Raw genomic sequence first — 25,929 nt, forward strand, 5'->3', positions numbered from 1 at the left:
TGGGCTATGACCTCCACAAATGTTTCTTAGCATTTTCCCTGCCTTAGGTGAGACAAGAAGGCTGAATGAGGCTGGAGTCACCACCAATGGAAGGAGTCTCTGGGTGTCTTTTCTCCTGGAAAGTAGGCCTTTGTGGGGGAGAATGCTCTGGGCTATATGATTATTCTGCCCTCCTTCCCCCACCCTGCCAGAGCCACAGAAGATCTTTCCTGTATCTTCACCATGAGATGCAGTGGGGTCTCTAGAAGTAATACTCATTAAAATATAGGGTCCTTCTAAATTACATCACTTGATGCTTTCCCATGATGCAAAAAAAAGAAAAGAAAAGAAAAAGTAAACAAAGTAATAGAATATATAACAGAGAAACTAATTGGGAGGATAGAACTATAAAAAATAATAAATACATTTTTAAAAAAGGCAACACCCTTCTCCTGAAATTTATATACCACCTTTTATCATTAACACATACCAACATTCCTTGATCACCTTACACAAACAAAAGAGTGTATTATGTTAAGGTGAAGAGAAAAAGGTATTCAAATACCACTGAGGAGTAAGGAAGATACTAATTCTACCAATATTGGGGTAGTGAGGTATAATAGGGTTAGACATACCGTCTGGGATGCACTTAAGACAAGAAATATCCACGAGGAACATTTGCTGTTGAATATATATATATATATATATATATATATATATATATGTGTGTGTGTGTGTGTGTTTTCATGACCTAGCAATCTCAAAGGGCACAATTGAAAGGGTGGCAATAAGTATTGGATGAGCAGGGAGGAAACTAAGAACAGTGTAAGAAGGCACAGGATACTAAAGGAACTTACTTCCTAGTCAATGAATAAGCCCAACAGGGATACTGAATTATGCTGCCTGAATGACTTTCTAATTAACTAGTCCCATAAATCCCCTGGTAAATCTAAGGTCTGTCAGAAGCAACAACCAAGGACTGGGTGATTGGGCATCTGAGATACCCAATCCATCTGTCTTGGAAAAATGGCCATCAGATAGTCTAGTTGGTTCCCAGGACTGGCTCTGTGGAAATGGTAGCAACCATTTGCCCTTTAGGTGACTTCAATCCTATCTTCCTTGAAACTTTGCAAAATTGTAAGTATTTTCTAAAAATAATATGTTTGTTAAAAATTGAATTTACTCTTCCCCAAAAGCTAGACATTTTGGGGCCATGTACCTATTCAAAAATTTGATGTTATCTTTTCAATAAGAATGAAGCAGTTCACTAAACAACCAGTTGAATTATGTGGCTCTGGAGAGCTATATAAATCAATGTAGCATCCTGCCTATATCTATTAGGTATGCATAGTTCAAAGTGTCTTATCATCTCTTCCTCCATTTTGAAATTCCAGTGGATGCTCTGTGTTCAGTAATTATGGACTCACCTTGATTTCCTACAAGTCATCTCATAACTGTTTTGATGAATTCATCAACATAGCTTATTTTATAAATTGTATATTCTATTTAATTCTACTGTCTATCAATGTCAAAAAGTAGACTATGAATTTTATTCCGTTTTGATTCAGTTCTCTATCAAAATAAATGGCGAGGCTGTAGGGGACATAAAGGCCTTACTCCTGTGGCCATTAAATAAATTGATTATGGCTGGAGTGTTTCCTTGGGTGGGATGGCTGTTGCTTCCATGATTTGTTATTATCACTAGCTCTGCAGTGGAAAATTCTGAAGAATTTTAATGATTTAAAAATCCTTATTTTAAAGTTAAAAATCTAATCTAAGTTCTAGAATCATAAACTGAAAAACACCTGGTAAAATATTTAGGGTTTGGTTTCTCCTGCTATATCTATCCCATCTTCTAGCTGGAAAGTTAGTAAGAGGTGGAGCGTGGAAAGAATACTGATCATGTCACTCCTTGGGGAGCTATTTTTTCCACCAATGTGTTTATTTTTTACTAATTTTTATGAATCTGAATATAGAGGCTCCCCAAAGGCCAAAATATAGGTTAGTAAAAGGATTTATCTCATATAAAGGAAAAAGTTATGTGTGAGTAAAATAAATTTTATTTGTTCTTTGCAAATGTATGTGTTTTCTAATTCTTGGGAAAACTGTAAATTGATCTCATACCATTGTATGGACCAGTGGAAGAGCAAGTCAATTGGGATACAGTTATGTGGATTGAGTATCCCTTATCTGGAATGCCCGTGACTAGAATTGTTTTGGGTTTCAGATTTTTTCAGTTTTTGGTAATATTTGCATTATACTGGTTTAGTATCCCAAATCTGAAAATCCAAAAAGAACATTTCCTTTGAGCATCATTTTGGTGTTCAAAAAGGTTTGGATTTTGGAGCATTTTGAACTTCAGATTTTGGATTTGGAATGCCCAGCGAGATCTGTAAACTGGAGCCTGATGAGGAGATGTAACCATTTGAGGTCAGGTATTTAAGACCCCTAAGGCAACTTATTTCTCTCTTTGAGCTGCTTCTCCGTCTCTGTGTTGATGTACTTTGAGCTTGAATTATTTCCCCTTACCTTTTTAATATTAAAAAATTATATTTTTAGCCAGGTGCAGTGCCTAGCACTCTGGGAGGCCAAGGCGGGTGGATCGCTCAAGGGCAGGAGTTTGAAACCAGCCTGAGCAAAAGTGAGACCCCGTCTCTACTAAAAATAGAAACAAATGAATTGACCAACTAAAAATATATAGAAAAAACAATTAGCCAGGCATGGTGGCGCATGCCTGTAGTCCCAGCTACTCAGAAGGCTAAGGCAGAAGGATTGCTTGAGCCCAGGAGTTTGAGGTTGCTGTGAGCTAGGCTGATGCCACAGCACTCTAGTCCAGGCAACAGAGTGAAATTCTGTCAAAAAAAATTATATTTTTATGATATCAAAAGTAATAATGCTTATGGGATAGAAAATTATAAAAGTTACACAATAATATAAGATGCATTGCAGTGGAGGAATTACATGCAGATATAGCTTTGTTAACATTTTGAAGTGTTCTTACATGTAAAAAAGTTACATATAAACACACATATGCACATCTATACAGAGCATACCAATAGTTCTCAATCTCAGATAGACCTTAAAAATCATTATCAGTGTGCTTTATGTAAGGAAGAATTATCAAAACTCCAGTCCCTGACACAATACTTGAAAGTAGTCCTTATCTCTACCTTAAAAGATTGATTAATAGTATACATTTATTTTTAACTTAAGATTTAGGCCGGGCGCGGTGGCTCACGCCTGTAATCCTAGCACTCTGGGAGGCCGAGGCAGGTGGATTGCTCGAGGTCAGGAGTTCGAAACTCAGCCTGAGCAAGAGCGAGACCCCATCTCTACTATAAATAGAAAGAAATTAATTGGCCAACTAATATATATATAGAAAAAAAATTAGCTAGGCATGGTGGCATATGCCTGTAGTCCCAGCTACTCGGGAGGCTGAGGCAGGAGGATCACTTGAGCCCAGGAGTTTGAGGTTGCTGTGAGCTAGCCTGACGCCACGGCACTCACTCTAGCCTGGGCAACAAAGCGAGACTCTGTCTCAAAACAACAAAAAAAGAGATTTAAAGTATGCATGCATGTGAATATATGTATAAAATTATTTATCAAATATGTATACACCTTCATATCTGGATTTTTCACTTAATATAAGTATTTCCATGTTATCAAAATTCTCAGTAATCATCAACCATAATGGCCACAAAAATTCCATCTATGAAAATACCAAAAATTATGTATTAGCCTATTGTTGAACATTAATGTTATTTCTAATAAATGCACTATGATGAGGTAAATATATATATATACATTTCTGATTTTTTCTGAATAATTCTGATAGATCTCTTAGATTGACCCAAAGGGAAAAGGGGGAACACTTGGATCAAGAAAACACAAGTTTTCCCAGGAACCTTACAGCAGATTCCACTTACAGCTCATTGGCTGGAGCAGTGCCATATAGCCACTCCTGATGACAAGGTACAAGAGAGAAGCTGGGTCAGTCAACAAACATATGTCCCTATGGCTATACAACTCTACACACGTTTTACCTTCTTTCATGGAACACAGTCCTCTCTTCCCCAAGTTCATCAATCCCCAAATCTCAAGTAATGACTGCTTCCAGCTTAGAAACCTGGATATTAACCAAAGATGATTTCCAAGGGATTAGCAATTTATAAGCGAAAGCAGTGGTGATCAATCTTTAGCATTTATCTGAATTAGCTAAGAGCTTGTTATATCAAATTTCTGGGCCCCACCCAGTGTTTCTGATTCAGTATTTCTGGAGTCGAGCCCAAGAGTTCTCGTTTCTAACAAGTTTCAGGTAGTGTTGTTGGTCTAGAGATTGCACACATTACATACATGTTTCATACATATTACATAGCAATAGTACAATAGCACAATCAGAAATTGACATTAATATAATCCAATGACCTTATTCAGATTTTGCCAGTTTTACATGCATTCATGTGTGTGTGTACTTAGTTCTATGCAATTTTATTACATGTGTAGATTTGTGTGATTACCACCCGCAGTCAAGATACCCAGTAGTTCCATCACAAGGATCCTTTATATATCATTTTATGGCCACTACAACCTCACTCCTCCTCCCCCTCATCTCCCAAGACCTGGGAATTACTAACCTATTCTCTATTTCTATAATTTTGTCATTTCAAGAATGCTACAGAAATGAATCATACAGTATATGACCGTATATGACCGTTTGAGATTGGCTTATTTTCACTGAGCTTATTTACCTTGAGATCTGTCCAAGTTGTCGTATGTATCACTAATTTGTTTCTTTTTATTGTTCAGTAATAGTCTATGGTATGGATATATCACAGCTTAATAATTCATCTCTTAGAGGATACCTGGATTGTTTGAAGTTCTTGGCTATTACAAATAAAGTTGTGATAAATATCCATGTGCAGGGTTTTTTTGTATGTGTGAATATAATTTTACATTTCTTTAGGATACATGCCCAAAAGTGCAATTTCTCAGTTGCATGGTAACTGCATAAAGAAACCAACAGATTGCCCCACCCCCCTCAGGCTCTGCCCTGCCTTGCAGAGCTGGGGAGATAGCAGATGCGGACAGCACTGCCAGGTGGACACTGCTGGCAGCCAGGCTATTGGTGAGTGCCCATGCCCAGCCATGGGAAACTCAGTCCCTGCTTTGGTTCCATGGGTGGTGGTAGCGGATCTTCTTCCATTTGCATATGGTGGTTGTCCAGGAATATTTTGCCTTGAACATGGAAACAGGGAGTCTCACTGTTGTCCTGAGGTGACTATAATCAATGAGCAACTAAAGACAGATAAACATAAATCTTACCCATGCCCATTCAAGGACTGTACAGAAAGAGAATTTGTGACAGTTATATGTCCTTATTGTGAGAATTTTTGCCCGAGACACTGTCCTTAGTCAGATCATGAGTGTGAAAAACTGGAAATCCCAAAGTCTGGTATGAGTCCCACTCAGAAAGTTGTCAAAGACATTATTGATTCCAAGGCAGAAAAGACAGCAGGCAAATGATGGAAAGGTGCAAAAAATGGTGAAATAGTTGTAAGGTTGCACTGATGAAATTAAAGATGCATGCTAATGGGGTTAAGTCATTGCCACAGGGTTTCTCTTATAAGCAGCATATGCCTGTATTTTATTTTTTAATTCAGTTTGATAGTATCTTTCTTTTATAGACAGAAAAAATTTACTTTCAGGTTTTCTTACCTAAGGGGAGAAAAGAGAAGAGCAAACCAATGTTCTTTTGCCACTGATGGAACATTGGAAAGACCATAGATATTTTAGCTTCTCTAGCCAGTCTTAAAAAGGACCATAATAAATAAACAGTGAAGGAATTCAGGTTATGTTACATTATTTCAGAAAAAGCCATGGATCATACTTTACCAGCCTGGATTACTAAGGATTGTCCTTTATATAATGGTGGAAATATTACCTTGAAATATCTCTATGATGAAGAACAATTGTTAAAAAATGTTGATTTTTACTTGGAATAGTCATTCAAGGATTCAAACCAGAAATCACAAGGAAAATTCTTTGTACATGTTTAAGTCAATTTATTTTACTACAAATACTATTTTTTTTATTTTTAAAGGCTGCTTTTTAACATATTTCCATTGTGTTACATTTTACATTATTAATCTTAGATTAATTTCATGTTTTTGTGTTTTCAGTTTAACTATGAACTGATAATTATTTCTACATTCTTGTATTTAATTAGCTTTCATTAGGTTATGCTGTGGTAACAACAACAGAGGAATATTTCCCAGTGGGTTAATGTCAGCTGTTGATTTACTGTGGCACTGCTCCATGTCATCTTCACTCCAGGATTGAAGCTGAAGGAATGACCCCTTTTGGAGACACTGCCACTCTAAGGCCCGAGGAGAAGGAGATGACAGACATTTCAGTCTCAGAAGACACATGTGCCGTTTTTGCTTTAAGCAAGTCACATTGCCAAGCGCAGCACCACGGGGCCAGGAAGCATGACCTTACTGTCTGCCTCTGCCACGATGTATGAACCGATGTGTGCACATCAGCTGTGGAAACTTAAAGGTCATCTCATCCAGCCTTCCGAGAGTGTGGATGAGGAACCTTTGGATGAGGCCTTGGAAGGGAAAGTGGTTTCTTTGTGTCACCTAACTGCGCTGGGGCCTATTTCTGATAAAGACCCTCCTCAGTAGGATTCAGCTCTTTCCTTGGTATGAGTGTGTTGCAGATGAGCAAGCAGACGGTAGCTCTGGGCGAGGCGCGCCGGCGGCGGGCTGAGGTTCGCGCCGCAGCGGGGTCCTGCAGGAGGTGAGCAACCGCTTTGCCCAGGAGACAAGCTCGAGAACGCGGCCGCAGGGAAGAAGCTGGAAGCAGTAGAAGTAACATTTGCAGATTTTGATGGGGTCCTCCATCATATTTCAAATCCTAATGGAGACAAGACGAAAGTGATGATCAGTATTTCTTTGAAATTCTGCAAGGAACTTCAGGCACATGGTGCTGATGAGCTATTAAAGAGGGTGTAGGGAGTCTCTCGGTAAGTCCGGAATCAGGATACAATGTCTCTTTGCTACAAGACCTTGAAAATTTGCCTGCATCCAAGGATTCCACTGTACATCAGGCTGGCATGTCGAAGCGAAATTGTTTTGCCTCTGCCTCTGAGAAATATTTCCAATTCCAAGAAGAAGGCAAGGAAGGAGAGAACAGGGCAGTGATCCATTGTAGGGGTGAGAGACCAGGTGTGTTGAGTCTAAAAGGACAGAGTCACGGCAGTCTGCAGCCCAGTGTTTAAGGCAGACGACGACGCTCATGCAGGAGTTCAAAGAAGGACGCGGGGCCAGCCCCGCAGCCCCGCAGCCCCGCAGCCCCGCAGCCCCGCAGCCCCGCAGCCCCGCAGCCCCGCAGCCCCGCAGGGGACTTTTAGCCACAGGGAACCTCCTCTGGAGCCGAAAGACACAGGTGCCGCCCCGGGTGGCAACACTGGCTACATCGCCTCGTGCTGCTCCCTGGCCACACCAGCGCCAGCGCCACAGACAGCGCCTGCAGCCGCACCGCGCGTTCGGGGCTGCCTGCACCCCGCACCCAGTGCCCCGAGGCCTGCGTTCGCGCACGCGTGCGGGCGAAAACTCGGACTTTCTCGGGGTGCCTAGCCGTGCACGTGCAGAGGCCGAGAAAAAAGTGATGCAAACAAGCACGGGGAAGACGTTTTCATCCCGCTGACTCCTGGGAATAAGAGGAGGAAGCGGCTGGCAGCTGGAGGCTGGAACACTTGATACTGGATAATCGTAGCTTTTAATGTTGCCCCTCTTCAGGTTCCTAAGGGACTCTCCCTTTTGGTTCCATTTTGTACACGTTTGGAAACTAATCTGCAGAAACGAGCTGTGCTTGCAAGGACTTCATAGTTCCCAAGAATTAAAAAAGAAGAATTCCACTTTATCAACTTAATTCCTTTTCTTTATCTTCCCTCCCTCGCTCTCCTTCCCTCCCACCCTCTTTTCCAGGCTGTTTCGCTTTGCAATATGTTACTAGTGATGAGTTGCCGGATAATGCAGTGCTAACTTGTTTTCTCCTAAGTATTTGAGTTCAAAACTCCTGTATCTAAAGAAATACGGTTGAGGTCATTAATAAAGAAAATCTTTCTATCTTAAAAAATAAAAAAGATGAGTAGCTCTACTTCATTACAGCCTCTGTGTACATATCAAAGCAAAACATGCCAAAAGCAGCTACACTTTTGCCAACAAGTTCAAATTAATGCTTCTGACTGATGTTTTCCATCTATACCCAACAAAGTTTACTACATAGAAGGAATAGAAATTATTTCTGTTCTTTGTACTTTTTCTATTCTAATTGTCATGGACATGTATAGCAGCCTGACATTTAATTAAAGGAATAAACTCAGAAAAAAAAAAAAGAACTAACAGACTGTTTCTCGGTAGCTTTACCATGTTACATTGTAGCCAACTATGTATGAATGACCTAGTTTCTTCACATTTTCAACAGCATTTGGTGTCATTGCTACTTAATATTTTAATTTTTCTGACTAGATATGTAGGCTACCTCTTTGTACTTTTAATTTTCATTTCTTTAATGGATAAAGGCGTTGAATATCTCTTTGTGTGGTTATTTAACATTTGTGTATCTTCTTTGGAGAAATATCTATTCAAGTCCTCAACTCTAGACCTACTTGCCCACTTAAAAAATTGAATTGTTTGTCTTTCTGTTGTTGAGTTGTAAGATATATAATATATATGTATTATGACTATTAGACCCTTATCAGATATATTATTTACAAATATTTTCTCCCATTTTGTAGGTTGTCTTTCACTCTGTTGGTTGTGCCCTTTGATTCACAGTTTTTAATTTTTATATAGTAAATATATTTATTTTTACTTTTGTTGCCTTTGCTTTTGGTGTCATACCCAAGAAATTATAGCCAAATCCAAAGTCATGAGGATTTTCTTCTAAGAGTGTAATAGTCTTAGTTCTTATATTTAGGACTTTGGTCCATCATACATTATATTTGATATGTTGAACCCTGTGAATGCATCACCTTTAAAAAAAATTACACAAGAGTGTGATGTATGGTGAGGGCATGTATTAGCTTTGCTTTGAGGGAGGATTGCTTGCAATACAGCAGGAACCTGTCTCAAAAAAAAATTTTAGACAAGAAAGCTGGCAAATAAATAACTTTTAGGCTTTATTGGATTAGAATTATGTAATTTGGCAAGAATCGACAACTTTGAGGCCAGGCACGGTGGCTCACGCCTGTAATCCTAGCACTCTGGGAGGCCGAAGCAGGTGGATAGCTCAAGGTCAGGAGTTCGAAACCAGCCTGAGCAAGAGCGAGACCCCATCTCTACTATAAATAGAAAGAAATTAATTGGCCAACTAAAAATATATATAGAAAAATTAGCCGGGCATGATGGCGCATGCCTGTAGTCCTAGCTACTTGGGAGGCTGAGGCAGAAGGATCACCTGAGGCCAGGAGTTTGAGGTTCCTGTCAGCTAGGCTGACACCACGGCACTCTAGCCCTGGCAACAGAGTAAGACTCTGTCTCAAAAAAAAAAAAAAAAAAAAAAAAGAATTGACAACTTTGTAGATTCAAACTTCATACATAGAAAGTTATTATGTAAGTTAATTTATTTGTAGGGCTTTTTATGTAGGCAATTAAATATTTGAAATTTTCTTTACATAAGCTTTGCATATTTCATTCACAATTCCTAGGTAGATTATATTGTTATTGCTATTCTAAATACTACATATTCCCATTATATTTTCTCATTGTTTCTTGCTGGCTTTCAGGAAAACTAGGTTTTTTAAAAAAAAAATGTACTGAGCACGAGTGAGACCCATCTCTACTATAAATAGAAAGAAATTAGCCAAACAACTAAAAATAGAAAAAATTAGCTGAGCATGGTCACTTGTGCCTATAGTCCCAGCTACTCTGAAGGCTGAGGCAGAAGGATTGCTTCAGCCCAGGAGTTTGAGGTTGCTGTGAGCAAGGCTGAGACTCTGTCTCAAAAAAAAAAAACAACCAAATTGTATTGCATACATTCACTTTAATGAGCTGTCTTATTAGCTATAATCATTCTAATATTTTCTTTGCAATGGATTCTCTAGAATTGTCTATGTGGGAGAAAATATGCTTATCTCTATTTCCAGATGATGTTTGTCTACTAGTATAAACTTAGAGTATCACCTTAAAATTATTGGAGAGTCAGTAAGGTGGTTATCATAAGTTGACTAACTCTAAATTAAGCATAAAGTTAGATTGTTTTCCTTTATAGCTAGAAAATATATTAGAAGAATCCCCTTCAAGTTAGTGGAAAAAATGTAGTAACAAAAAGTAAAATAGTCTTCTTCCATTAATTTTAACTTATTTTTCTTTCCTGCATTCCTAAGTATAGTTACTAAGAGCGCAGACTTTGATAATGGAAACCTGACATTTACTAACCATGTAACTTCTGGCAATAAAACTCTGTAAGCCTCAGTTTCTGCATCAGAAAGGTGTTGTCACATTCCCTACCTCATGAAGTTGTTGTAATAATTAAATGAAATAATCCCTGTGAAATCCTTAGTGTAGCCATGATACATTTAACATAAAATATAGTTATTATTGTTAATTTCTTGGGCAAGACATCTAGAACAATGTTATATGATGAGATTATAGAAGGCATTCCTTTATTCCCTATGACTTTAAAGAGGATACTGTTAGTGTTTCAACATTCAGCCTAATGCTTACCAAGTTGGATTTACCTTGAATGAAGCATCAGATTGAGTCTTCCACATACATATGCTCTTCCAAGGCCCTGAGCAATATACTCATATGATCATATATTTTTATCAAATTTGCAAAATTTTACATCATATTTCTACAATTGTCAGTTGGCATTGGAGTTATTATGACATATTAGTTATTTATTGCTACGTAAAAATAAAATCTCTAAAACTTAAAACAACAATCATTTCTTAGTTCAAAATTCTGTGAGTAGGCAATATTGGCTGGCTTCTGCTGGTTGCTTCTTCTGCCGATCTTTCCTGGGCCTGCTTGTGTGGCCGCAGTCAGATGGTGGGATGCCTAGGGGAGAAAGAGTTTTTGGTGGCCTCACTCACATGTCTGGGGTCATCGAGAAACTAGGCTTCATGTCTCTAGCATCTAGAAGACTGTTACTGACTAATTCACATGGCAAGTATATTCTTTTTGCCAATACCACACTGTCATGATTTACTATTACTTTGAGTCCTCTATGTTCTTTTCATAGTTGTTTGGACAATTTTAGTTCCTTCGCTTTTCCAAACAAATTTTAGAACAATCTTGTTAACATCTACTAAAAATTCTTGCTGAGATATCTACTGGGATTGTGCTGTATCTACAAATCTAAGTGGGGAAAATTGATATCTTAATAATTGATTCTTTTAGTTCATGGATGTGGGATATTTTTCCACTGATTTAGATCTTCTTTCATTTCTTTTATTAGTGATTTATAGTTTTTGCATACAGAATCTATTCACATTTTGTTAGATTTATTCCTAAGTATTTTACTTTTTTGTGATATGGTGGTTGTTATTTTGATTTATTTGTAATTCCAATTGTTCATTGCTAACATATATATGAATATGACTGACTTTCATATATTCACTTTGATTCCTGCAACCTTGCTCAGTTCACTTATTAGTTCTAAGAGATGTTTTATAGATTCTTTGGAATTTTGTATATAAACAATCACGTCATGTGAAAATAGAACATTTTATGTTTTTCTTTTCAGTCTATATGCCCTTTTATTATTTTTCTTGCCTTATTGCACTTGTCAGGATTTCCAGTATGAAACTATATAGGCATGGTGATGGATGATATCTTGCCATTTTCCTGATCTTCAGAGAAAGCATTCATTCTCTCACCATTCAGCATGCTGTTGAGTAGGGGTGGTGAGAGAGTAGTTGGTGTAGATGCCTTTTATTAGGTTAAGGAGGTTCATATGTATTCTTTGTTGGGAGTTTTTATCATGAAGGGTTGTTAAATTTTGTTTAATGCTTTTTCTGTATCTAATGAGATGATCATATGACTTTTAAAATTTAGTCTGTTAATATAATGATTACTTTCATTGTTATTTGAATGTTAGAATGGCCTGAATTCTAGAATGAACCCCACTTGGTTGGGAAATGCCATAATTTTATATATTACTGGACTAAATTTGCTGATTCAAGTTTCTGTAGTATCTTTTCTTTCTTTCTTTTCCCTTTTTCTTTTTTTTCCAATTCAAATGTAGATTGCATTTTGGCATAGTATTTTGGATTTCTTTCCATTTCTCTTATTTTAGTTATCTCCCCTTTACCTCTGCCTTTATTTCAATTTATTTTCTCTTTATGGCTTTATCTCCTTCTTCTTCTTTATAAAGACTCTATCTTCTAGAAAAAAGGGAGCAAGATGGCAGACAAGAAACACAACCAGACAGAGTGTCTCTGCAAAAAAGACAGATTCTAGAAGAAATTAGAAGAAAGAAGCAAGCAGATGAGCATACATCGGATGAGGGTCAGAAGGAGAGGTACTGGAGACTACAGGAGACTCCACAGGAGGAGGTTACAGAGGAGAACTGGAAGCAGAGACCTCCCAAGAAGCGTAGAGACCAGCAGCAAGGGTAGGTAGAGCAATTAACCCTCTCCTCCCCTGCATCTTGGACTGCTGGGGGGCTCCCCAGCAGTTAGAGAGACCTGTAGACACCAGCCCAGAGACGGCCACCGCTAGTGAGCGGTAAGCCTGTAGCGGACGCGGCACCAGACTCCCAACTCCCACGGGGCACTTCCCTGTGCACAGACCTGAGCTGCAAGGCAGGCGCCATATTGTCTCATTCTCCCCTTCCCCAACCCTATCCGCGGCTGCCAAGAGAGACAATATAGCCACCAACCACAGGCATCTACAGGGAACAGGACCTTCCCTTTTGGGGCCCTACAGCTGACTGACGGGTACTCAGACGGGGAGCTCCCTACCCGCCAGCCCTCCCAGGTGCTGCTGGCCCAGTGATTGCAGGAGAACAGGGCAGACCCTGAAGCTAAGAGACATAGAGCCAGTTGGGCTCCCCATGGGTGAAGTAGGATTGGCACTCCTCTCCCTGATGGGGTCAGGGATTGAATTCTGGAGCCAGAGATCAGACCTGCAGGCCAGATCCCATGCACCCAGGTCTCCCATTGCCCGGGGCACAGAAGGGATATACGCGAACAGCCTACTAAGGTGTGTGTGCCTTCAGAGGCAGATCAGCGTCCTAGAGGGCAACCCTCCTCCCAAGGGAGGCTGTGTGTCCAGCCCAGGTGGTGTTCCTGTGCAGGGCTCCCCGCCGGCATCACAGTACGGGGAGGCCTGGTGGCGTGTGGTCTGGCCTGCTGGCAGAGGCCCAGGAGTAGCCGCGGAGTTGGGGTGGGTGGAAAGAAGCGAGGCTGCTCCAGACTGCAGGTCTCAGACAGCCCCACCCCCACACGCAGACTTTCTGGCTGAGTGGGGCCATTCCAGCCCCTCCCTGACAGCTTTGCCTGGAAGCAGAGAACAGAACTTTGACCCCTGATAATGGCATTGGTGGTGCCTGAGGGCAGGCTTACCCAACCCAGCTCCACCTAGACTCACCTCCAGACCAGCCCTCACTGAGGGGGAGAAAAGGACACACCTGGGCCCCACCGACCACCTGACACACTAGAGTGCCTCTCTAGAGGAACAAGAGGGGGTCACAGGTCACAAAAACAACAGCATAGCCTGTTCCTCCAAGCAAGCGCCACCTACTGACAGGGAGGACATCCTGCAGACACTTTTCATAGCACCTACTGACTCATCATACAGGGAGTGGTCGAATCTCACCCACAGACACCACCTACTGGCTCAGAGACTAAACAGGGTATGTCATTATCCAAACAAAAATCTAAAGGTAACAAGCAACAACTGATCCAGATGGGAAGAAATGAGTGAAGGAACTCTAGAAATATGAAGACTCAAATGAAAAGCACACCCACAAAGAGGAGCACCAGCCCCTTAGAAATAGATATCATCCAAAATCAGATCACTAAAATGACAGAAGAATTTTGAGCATGGATCATAAGAAAATTCAATGACTTGCAAGAAAAACTGGATAACCAACACAAAGAAAACACAAAAAGATTCCAGGACCTGGAACAAAAATTCACTAAAGAAATTGAAAGAATGAAGAAAAGTCTAACTGAACTCCTGGAAATGAAGAATCAATTCAGGAAACTACAAAACACAGTGGAAAGCCTCAAGAACAGGGTAGATCAAACAGAAGAAAGAATCTCAGAGATTGAAGATAACAACTTCCAATTAAATAAATCACTACAGAGATAGAGCAGAGAAACAAGAGAAAAGATCAAAGCCTATAAGAGATGTGGGATTATGTGAAGAAACCTAATGTGAGGCTTATAGGATTACCAGAAGGGGAAGAAGAAAATACTCAAGGGTTGGATAAATTATTTGAAGATATAATAGAGGAAAATTTCCCAAGCCTTCCTAAAAATCTCGATATACAAGTTCAAGAAGCTCAAAAGACCCCTGGGAAATTCAATGCAAACAGGAAGATATCACAACATGCAGTCATCAGACTGACCAAAATATCAACGAAAGAGGCCCTTCTACAAACTGTAAGGCGAAAGAAGCAAGTAACATACAATGGAAAGCCAATCCAAATAACACCAGACTTATCTATTGAAACCTTACAAGCAAGGGGAGACTGGGGCCCTATTCTCACTCATCTGAAACAGAATAATGCCCAGCCTAGAATCTTATTTCCTGCAAAACTAAGTTTTATATAGGAAGGAGAAATCCAGACATTCTGAGAGAAGCAAAGACTGAGGGAATTCCCCAAGACAAGACCAGCCCTCAAGAAGTACTCAAAACAGTGTTACCCACAGATCAGCACAATGAACACTCACAAATGTGAATCTACTCAAAAACTAAAGATCAAAACCCAGATACCACAATGACTCAAGAGAGAAAACAAAGTTCAGCCCAACATAATGAACAGAAATCTGCCCCATGTATCAGTTATCTCAATAAATGTGAATGCCTTGAACTCCCCACTCAAGAGACATAGGCTGGCTGCATGGATAAAAAAAATATAAGCCAAGTATCTGCTGCCTTCAGGAAGCACATCTAACCTGCAAGGATGCAGTTAGACTAACGGTAAAGGGGTGGAGAACAATATTTCAAGCAAACAGAAGCCAAAAGAAAGCTGGTGTGGCAGTGTTGATTACAGATAACTTAGTTTTTAAATCAACAAAAGTAGTAAAAGACAAAGAAGATCACTATATAATGGTGAAGAGTACAGTTCAACAAGAAGACATACAATTCTAAATATATATGCACCCAACCATGGTGTACCCAGATTCATAAAGCAAACTGTACTTGATCTAAACAAATGGATAAACAACAACACCATAATAGTCAGAGACTTTAACACCCCACTGATAGCACAGGACAGATCCTCCCAACAGAAAATTAACAAAGAAATAATGAACTTAACAGAACTCTAGAACAAATGGGCCTGATTGACATTTACAGGACATTCTACCCCTTAACCACTGAATATATGTTTTTCTCATCAGCTCATGGGTCATTTTCTAAGATTGACCATATCCTAGGACACAAAGCATGTCTCAAACAATTAAAAACAATAGAAATTATACCACGTATCTTTTCAGATCACAATGGAATAAATGTAAAAATCAATCCTAACAGGAACTCTCATTTATACACAAATTCATGGAAACTAAACAACTATCTGCTGAATGATCACTTCATAAATGAGGAAATCAAGATGAAAATTAAAAGATTCTTTGATCTAAATGACCAAGGAAACACAGGTTATGAAAACCTGCGGGACAAAACCAAAGGAGTCCTTAGGTGAAAGTTTATTTCCATAAATGCCTATATCCAAAAGTCGAAAAGATCACAAATAGACAACCTAATCAATCGTCTCAAAGAGCTGAAAAAGGAAGAACAGACCAAACCCATACCCTGCAGAAGAAGTGAAATCATTAAGATCAAATAACTAAATGAAACTGACAACAGGGAAACCATACAGAAGATTAATAAAACAAAAAGTTGGTTCTTTGAAAAAATAAACAAAATTGACACACCTTTGGCTAGACTAATGAAAAGCAGAAAAGAAAAATCTCTAATAAGCTCCATCAGGAACAATAAAGGAGAAATTACAGCAGATGCCACAGAGATACAAGATATAATTTATGAATACTACAAAATCCTGTATGCACACAAACTGGAAAATGTGGAGGAAATGGACAATTTTTAGAAACACACAGCCTCCCTAGGCTCAACCGGGAAGAAATAGAATTCTTGAACAGACCAATATCAAGTTTTGAAATTGAAACAGCAATAAAAAACCTTTGTAAAAAGAGAAGTCCTGGACCAGATGGTTTCACACCCGAATTTTACCACACCTACAAACAACAACTGGTGCATATCCTGCAGAAAGTATTCCACAACATCAAGAAGGATGGAAACCTCCCCAACACATTTTAGGAAGCCCACATAACCCTGATACCAAAACCAGGAAATGATGCAGCAAAAAATGAAAACTACAGACCAATATCCCTTATGAATATAGATGGAAAAATTCTCAACAAAATCCTAGCTAACTGAAGCCAGCTACTTATCAGGAAAATATCCATCACGATCAAGTCGCCTTCATCCCAGGGATGCAGGGATGGTTCAACACACACAGATATATAAATGTAATTCACCATGTAAACAGAAGCAAAAACAAAGACCATATGATCCTTTCAATAGATGCAGAAAAAGCATTTGACAAAATTCAACATCCTTTTATGATAAGAATGCTTAACAAAATAGGCATAAATGGGGCTTACTGAAAATGATACAAGCCATATATGACATACCCACAGCCCACATCATTCTGAATTGGGAAAAATTGAAAGCATTCTCACTTAGAACTGGAAGAAGGCAAGGTTGCCCACTATCTCTACTTCTATTCAACATAGTCCTGGAAGTACTTGCTATAGCAATCAGACAAGAGAGCAGAATTAAGGGCGTCCAAAGGGGGCAGAAGAGCTCAAACTCTCACTTTTTGCTGATGATATGATATTATACCTAGAAAACCCCAAGGATTCAACCAAGAGACTCCTTGAATTGATAAATAAATTCAGTAAGATCTCAGGATACAAAATCAATACACACAAATCAGAGGTATTCATATACAGCAATAACAGTCAAACTGAGAACCAAGTCAAAGACTCAATTCCCTTCACAACAGCAACAAAGAAAATAAAGTACCTAGGAATATATTTAACTAAGAAGGTTAAAGACCTCTATAGGGAAAACTATGAAACACTGCAGAAGGAAATAGCAGAGGATATAAACAGTTTAAAAACCATACCATGCTCATGGGTTGGCAGAATCAACATTGCTAAATTGTCTATACTACCCAAAGTGATCTACAGAGTTAATCCAATCTCTATTAAAATATCATAGGCATTTTTCACAGATGTAGAAAAAATAATTTGACACTTCATATGGAACCAGAGAAGACTCCATGTAGCAAAAGCAATCCTAGGCAATAAAAACAAAATAGGAGGTATCAATTTACCAGACTTCAAACTATACTACAAAGCTACAGTAATTAAAATAGCTTAGCATTGGCACAAGAACAGGGACATTGACCAGAGGAACAGAATAGAGAACCCAGATATAAAACCATCCTCCTATAGCCATCTAATCTTTGACAAAGCAGACAAAAACATACGCTGGGGAAAAGAATCCTTATTCAATAAATGGTGCTCGGAAAACTGGATAGCCACATGTAGAAGACTGAAACAAGACCCACACCTCTCACCTCTCATAAAAATCAACTCACACTGGGTAACAGACTTAAACCTAAGGTGTGAAGTTATTAGAAATCTAGAGGAAAACGTTGGAAATGCTCTTCTAGACAATGGCCCAGGCAAAGAATTTATGAAGAAGACCCCAAAGGCAATCACAGCAGCAACAAAAATAAACAAATGGGACCTGATCAAATTAAAAAGCTTCTGCACAGCCAAAGAAACTGTCAAGAGAACAAACAGACAACCCGAAGAATGGGAGAAAAATTTTGCAAGCTACACATCTGATAAAGGGCTGATAACTAGAATTTATTTAGAACTCAGGAAAATAGCAAGGAAAAATCAAACAACCCTATCAAAAAGTGGGCAAAGGACTTGAACAGAAATTTTTCAAAAGAAGACATAATAATAGCCAACAGACATATGAAAAAATGCTCAACATCTCTAATCATCAGGGAAATGCAAATCAAAACCACAATGAGATATCACTTAACTCCAGTGAGAATGGCCTTTATCAAAAAGTCTCCGAACAATAAATGCTGGCGTGGATGCAGAGAGAGAGAGGAACACTCCTACACTGCTGGTGGGACTGCAAACTAGTTCAACCTCTGTGGAAAGCAATATGGAGATACCTTAAAGTGATACAAGTAGATCTACCATTTGATCCAGCAATGCCACTACTGGGCATCTACCCGAAAGAACAAAAGACACTCTATAAAAAAGACATCTGCACTCGAATGTTTATAGCAGCACAATTCACAATTGCAAAGTTGTGGAAACAACCCAAGTAGATTGTTTCCACAACCCATTAATACACGAGTAGATTAATAAAATGTAGTACCGTGTTTCCCTGAAAATAAGACCTACCCATAAAATAAGCCCTAGCAGGATTTCTAAGCATTTGTGCAATATAAGCCCTACCCTGAAAATAAGACCTAGTGATGGGCATGGCTATGCAGTGTATCTGCACAACCCATACATTTTTCACAGAGCAGTAGAGAAGAGCAGCCTTTCTCATCTGCCCCATGAGAGCTCTATTGCTCAACATGAGAAATTGGGGCCAATGGTTCTAAAGGAAATAGAGTTGCAAGAAATTCAGGATGGAATTCGGGTTTTGGAGAGTTATGATGATGTTCCAGAAGAAGATGACTTAACTATATTTGAATAAATGTAGATTGTTATACCGTACTTAAAAAAAATAACACATCCCCTGAAAATAAGCCCTAGGGTGTCTTCTTAAGGAAAAATAAATATAAGACCCTGTCCTTTTTTGGGTAACACGGTATATGTATTCCATGGAGTACTATTCAGCTATAAGAAACAATGGTGATATAGCACCTCTTATATTTTCCTGGATAGAGCTGGAATCCATTCTACTAAGTGAAGTATCCCAAGAATGGAAAAACAAGCACCCCATGTACTCACCAGCAAATTGGTTTCACTGATCAACACCTAAGTGCATATATAGGAATAATATTTATAGGGCGTCGGGCAGATGAGAGGGGGTGGAGGGGGTAGGTAAATACATAGATAATGAGTGCGATGCGCACCATCTTAGGGATGGACACACTTGAAGCTCTGACTGGGGGTTGGAAGGAGGGAAGGCAACACACATAACCTAAACATTTGTACCCCCATATTATGCTGAAATAAAAAAAATAAGTTTTTTTCCATCCCTTCCTGTTCTCTTCATTCTCAGCCTACTCAACATGAAAACAATGAAGATGAAGACAGTTATGCTGATCCATTTCCACTTAATAAATAGTAAATATATTAAAATACAGTTTCAAAAAGAATCTAGTGGCTTACATATCAAAAAGTCTAGAAATATAACTTGTTTATTTCATCACATTTTAAGAAAGGAGTTGTGGGTTTTGCTCGATGTATTGTTTCTCCTGTTATTTTGATGTTATAAAGTCTTAAATCTGTCAAACCACCCACTTCATCCACAAAATCATAGATTTAGAAAGATCTTCTACTAAAATAATTATGAAAAAGACACCTGCACTTGAATATTTAATAGCAGCACAATTCACAAGTGCAAAGCTATGGAAACAACCCAAGTGCCCATCAATTCATGAGTGGATTAATAAAATGTGGCATATGTATAACATGGAATACTACTCAGCTTTAAGAAACAATGGTGTTATAGCACCTCTTGTATTTTCCTGGATAGAGCTGGAACCCATCCTACTAAGTGAAGTATCTCAAGAATGGAAAAACCAGCACTACATGTACTCACCAGTAAATTGGTATTAATGGATCAACACCTAAGTGGACATATAGGAGTAACATTTATTGGGTGTCGGGAGGGTGGGAGAGAGGAGGAGGGGATGGGTATATACAAACACAATTAGTAAGATGTACAACGTTTGGGGGATGGACATGCTTGAAGCTCTTACTTGAGGGGGGAGGGAGGCATGGGCAATATATGTAACCTTAACACTTGTACCCCCATAATATGCTAAATAAAAATAAAATAGAAAGTCAAAAAAATAATTATCAATGAGATGAAATGTGATTATTTGGGAAGTACATACAACTATTAATATGTTTATCTAGGAGGAGGAGGGAAAAATGCCTCCAAAAATAAACTGGTTTACTGCGTCAGTATATTTGCAGGCAACTACCCCTTTTCACCAAACACATTCACATTATCACTTTCTACAATCAAAGACAAATATTGGTTGTTTCAACTGTCCTTCCATTTCTTCTTCTCAACTTTTTTCATGCTTCAAGTCTCCACCTTACCTGGAAAGTAACAGTTCATTTTTCACTATAAAGTGTCAGCATTTTATAATAAATATATTTAGTGTTGTGTGCTATTTGTTGTGAATATAACTTTTATGGCTACAGCATGCAAACTTTGTTAATTGCATTCAAAGCAATTATTAACAAGTATATCAATTATTTGGTGATCAGGAAGCTGTTTTAAGCAGTTTATATCCTAGTATGATAGCTTGTTACGTGTGTGTGTGAACAATGGTCCAAAATATGTCACACAGGCACACACATATGTGTCTATCACAGTAAATATACTCCCTAAAGTTTGAATATCTAAAACCAAGCAGCCTTCTTTGCCCGGGTCCTCCTACTTGGGCAGATGGTGGTCTCTGATGCTAGATTGACACGTCTGGAATCGCTGAGCAAGCCAGCAGCTTGCCTGCAGCTCAGGGACTCCACGCCAGCGCTGAGGCCAGTTCCCAGAGCCTCTCTGCACCAACTTCTTACACGCACAAAAGGAACACTCCTTGTTGCTGACATTAAATTGTGCCTGGTGATTCTTACCTGCTTTGGTGCCTCGCAAGAATAGTAGGGTCTTCCTTTCAGTGGTGGAGATGGTCCCTGCTGCTTGCTTCTTTGTCGTCAACATGTGTAACAGGAGGCAGTTCATCACTACTGGCACTAAGTAGAGGGATTTCTTCCGAACCCTAGTAGTCACAAACTTCTACTTGATCACATTCATTATTATCTCTGTCAAGAAAGGAAACTTTTTCAAAATTGTCACTGGGGTACGGGGCTGAATTGTGTCAGGCCTCTTTGGCCATGTTGGCCACATCACCTGACCACTGATGGTAGCCGCCGCTGATTCCTGCAGGCAAATGCCCCTCATTTCTCTCTGCAACCTGCAAATAATTCCTCCATTCACATTAATTCCTCCCTGCTCTACAACGATACCCCCTGCCAGCTGCCGGCCCCCTGTTACGATACAAGTGCCTTTACCAGTATGCTAGTCTGCATATCCGCCCTACCCTCCTAGGAGTGGCCACCTTGAGGCCACCTTCTGCAGTTCTGGTTCTATGTGGATCGTGCCCCACCAAAGCCACAAAGTGAAGGAGAAGCGCCTGGGATTTCACACACCAAATCCCAGGCTGTGACCTGACTCCCAACGACCTCCTCAGTGTGGGGAGTGGTTCTAGGGAAGGATTATCAAATAAACAAATAGTTAGGAAACAGGATAATGAATAGATTAATCTTTTGGTTTAAGAAAAAAAAAGAAAAGAGGCATTCTACCAGTAGAAAATTTAACTGGGAAGATATTCATTAGAGTATGACTGCAATGCTTGCAGTGGGGAAAGATTAGGTAGCAGAAAGCAGTGAGAAAGATGCATGATCTAAATTGCAATCTACTCTGACTGAATGTCTGGTTCTTTGTTTTGTACGCCTATGTAAGAAAATAAAAAGCTTCAAGGGCAAAAGACCCTGCCTACAAGAAAAACTGGTTTAAGATACATCCCAGTTTTTCAGAAGCTGAATTCAGTGAATCATATTTCTCACATTGTGAGAGTTGGCTATGTCACCACATACATGTACATTAAACGTGCATCATTTCCCCCACCATTGTCATTATTTCAAATTTAATTTCAATTTTCCCTAACAATGATAGGCCAATATTTGCAGTCTAATGGCCAATCCTTACTTTAGTCCTGGAAATTTCCCCCCATAGGCTGAGAGCAAAAGGGTCAGGAAAAGACACTTCAACGCAGACTCTCTTTACCTCTTCCTTCTGTCCTCATTCACACTCTCGTCCACCTCCCAGCATCTTGCTGAAGAATTTCCCCTCCAGAGATCCATACCAAAAGTGAGCTTATTAACAAATTCTGAGGGGAAACAGGATTAGGGTAAAAAGTCTGGTCTTACACTCTGGAGTCTATTTCTGGATATAACAAATGCATCTTTGGTCAGGTAGAACATGAACCATAAAAACATGGTTATAACTGCAGAGATATGGATGCGTCATTGAGCTATTATGACATGATTTGCTTGGAGAGTGGCCATCCTGAAAAAGTCAGCAAGGTGGTTTTCCCCACAGGATACCAGACTCCCTAAAATGGTCAGTGTCATTAAGAACAATTTGTTGTTATTTCTATTTTTTTTAAATAAAATCACAAAGTAGGGGGGTTTTCAAACAGCACAACAGGGAGTTCCTTCCTACTCCAGACCTTTGGCTGGTTATATGTCAAAATTACATCCATCAGGAGTTTCTTATCTTTGCAGAAGTTCTATGCATTTATATACGTATATGTGTTTTAATGGCTATTTATCTAATTCCTTCGCTTTACACAATGGAGGAATGTGACTTGTTCTCTATCTTTTTAACAATACATCTATCTCATTATTTTTACAAGCTGCATAATATTTCCCTGTTGCTGTACATTTAGGTTGTCTATTTTTTCTCATTACAAACGATGCAGCAACATGTTGCATGCAGATCTTTTCAGCTTTGTGGATGTATAGCCACTAGATAAATTCCTAGAAGTGGAATTTCTGGATGAGCCATTTTGTATGGTTAATTTTAATGAATATTGCTAAGTTGCCCTCCACAGAGTAATCTTTCCCAGTTTGTATTCTTTCCCCACAACCTCATTAATATTATTATATTATCTAACTTTTGAATCTTTTTTGACAATCTAATATGTGGAAAAGGATATCTCCTTTATGGATGTTTTGTTTGTTTCTATGTACATATCTTTAATTATGAATAAGGTTGAACATAATTTCATATGTTCATAATTCACTTACATTTATTTTTCTGCAAAATACCTATCTGTATTATTTCCCTTTTTTATCTTTGTAGCTTGTATTTTTCTTAGTGACTTACAAGAGTTCTTCTATGCTAAGAAAATTCATATTTTCTCTGAAATGTAATACATGTTTGCAATTTGACAATTATCTTTTGACTTTTAGACTATTTCTTGCTGTATAGAAAATTTCTTTTTCTTTGATATCCAATTATTTATCAGTGTTTCTCGTTTTGCCTTTTGGTTTTGTATTTCAGTTAGAAAATTCTTCCTTACATCAAAATTATTGCTTAAATTTGCACATTTTCCTCAAATACTTTCTTTGTCATGTATTTCTCTCAATTTAGAAGTTAGTAGAGATACAGCTATATTTTTCCCCAAATGGAAAGTCAATTGTTCCAATAGTAAATTAGTAAATAATCTATATTTTTTGCACTGATTTGAAATGTCACTTTTAGCACATATCTGATTCCCATATTATTTTGAATCTATATTTAGACTGTGCTTTCTTCTAGAGGTAGTATAAAGCAGGCAGAGCTCCACAAGTTAAAATGTGCCAAAATATTGGCCTTCTCAGCTCCTGGGGCAGCTTAGCTGGGCCTGAGGCAGCCCAGGTCCTAAGCCAGTTGCCTCTGCAAGCGGCCTTGCTTGACTTCCCAGCGTAACATAAAAATATTTTCATTCCTTATGTGTACCACAACATGAAGAAGGCTGGGAAGCACTAGTGTTTGTTTGTTGATGTATAGGATCAAACGATCTCTGTACAAAAGGCTACCTAGGTTCAAATCCAGGCTCCATCCTTACTGGTTGTCTGATCTTGGATAATTATTAACTTATCTTGTTTAAAAGAGAATTATAGGCCAGGCACAGTAGCTCACACCTGTAATCCTAGCATTCTGGGAGGCCAAGGTGGGAAGATCGCTTGAGCTTAGGAGTTTGAGACCAGCAAGAGCAAGAACCTGCCTCTACTAAAAAAAAAAAAAAAAAAAAAAAAAGAAAGTAGCTAGCCAGGCATAGTGGCATGCACCTGTAGTCCCAGCTACTCTACTTGGGAGGCTGAGGCAGGAGGATTGTTTGAACCCAGGAGTTTGAGGTTGCAGTGAGCTATGATGATGCTATTGCACCCTAGTCCAAGCAACAGAGCGAGACTCTGTCTCAAAAATAAATAAATAAATAAATAAAAAAGAACGGGATTAAAGCAATTTGTTTTTACTGTTGTCTGTTTGTTTTTGATTTCTTAGGAATGGATGTTGAATTTCATCAAATGCCTTTTTAGCATCGATGAAAATAGTCCTATTTTTTAAACACTTTAACCTATTAATATATGCATCAAATCAATAGGTTTCTTAATATCAAACCATTTGTTCATTCCTGACAGGAACCCTGTTTAGTGTATAGTATTATTTTAAATTACAAATAGATATTACTAGCTAATTTTTGTAGGGTTTTACATTGATGTTCACCAGTGACATTTGTTAATTTTCTTTTTCTGTACTAGCTTTATTACATTTCAGGATAATTGGTTTCTGTGTCAGAGAGAATATTTGAAAGCGTTCTTTCTTTATATGCTGGAACACTTCAAATAACATTCATATTGTTTGTTCTTTGGAGATTTGAAAAATACCATCTGTGAAGATCTCTGGGCTTGATACTTATTGGGTAACTCTTAGACAGCTTCCTCTATCTCTTCCAAGAAAATCAGTCTGTTTACATTTTATACCTTCATCACCAATTTTGGTGATTTATATTTTCCTAGAAAATTGTCCATTTTAACCAGCTTTTCAAATTTATTTGTTTAGAGTTGATCAAAGGAGTCTGTGTTAATTCTTTTAATCACCATATGCCTGTGGTGATTTTTCCATTCTTGTATACAGTGAAGTTGCACAGGCATTTGTATAATTTATAAGCTAACATTAGAATCTAACCCGTCCAACAAATCTATTAATATCTATTGAGGTTATCAAGCCTTAACATTATAATGGAATGGAGTAAACCAAACAAAACTCTAGAATTTTCCATGCATCCCTTTTATCTTTCCTGATTAGATAATTATCTTAGTTAACAAATATTTATTGAGCATATAAAAAATATTATTCTAGGAATACAGTGGAGAATGGGGCTTAAATACCCAAATGTAATGGGAAATTTTCCCATAGCACTCCAATAATCAGATTCAGATATAGATACAGATACATCAGTTTACTGAGAGATATTCATTCTAACTATTTTAAGATACAGCAAAAGAGACGTTCAATGACTGAATCTAGCTTGGTGCTGACACCCTGATACCCTTCACACCACACAGACACAGGACCTGGAAGATGTAATTTCAGTGACTTGCCCGAGACTGAGGACCTACCTACTGACTTCTTCAACTACCATTTTCCATCCTTGCATGTAAAGTAAACCTGTTCTTAAATAGTATGCTCAATTTCATAGAATTCTTCTGATATAAAAAATTCAACAGAATGCATATGCAAACAATGTACTCATATAACTTGATGATGATCTTGAATGACTGCCCTTGTGGGGTTCATGATCTGAGCATCTGTTTTTACTGTATTTTCTGTTCCAATTGTTGCCATTTCT

General features: G+C 38.6%; 2 pseudogenes; both read left to right on the forward strand.

Annotated features, from left to right (window-relative positions):
- The first annotated feature begins 722 nt into the window (after nt 1-722).
- On the forward strand, nt 723-8,128 carry LOC105871630 (actin-related protein 2/3 complex subunit 2 pseudogene; annotated as a pseudogene).
- LOC105871631 (AN1-type zinc finger protein 1-like) lies at nt 5,098-6,212 on the forward strand (annotated as a pseudogene).
- Nucleotides 8,129-25,929: the final 17,801 nt, after the last annotated feature.

This window comes from Microcebus murinus, chromosome 2 (genome assembly GCF_040939455.1).
Source record: "Microcebus murinus isolate Inina chromosome 2, M.murinus_Inina_mat1.0, whole genome shotgun sequence".
Taxonomy (NCBI): Eukaryota; Metazoa; Chordata; class Mammalia; order Primates; family Cheirogaleidae; genus Microcebus; species Microcebus murinus.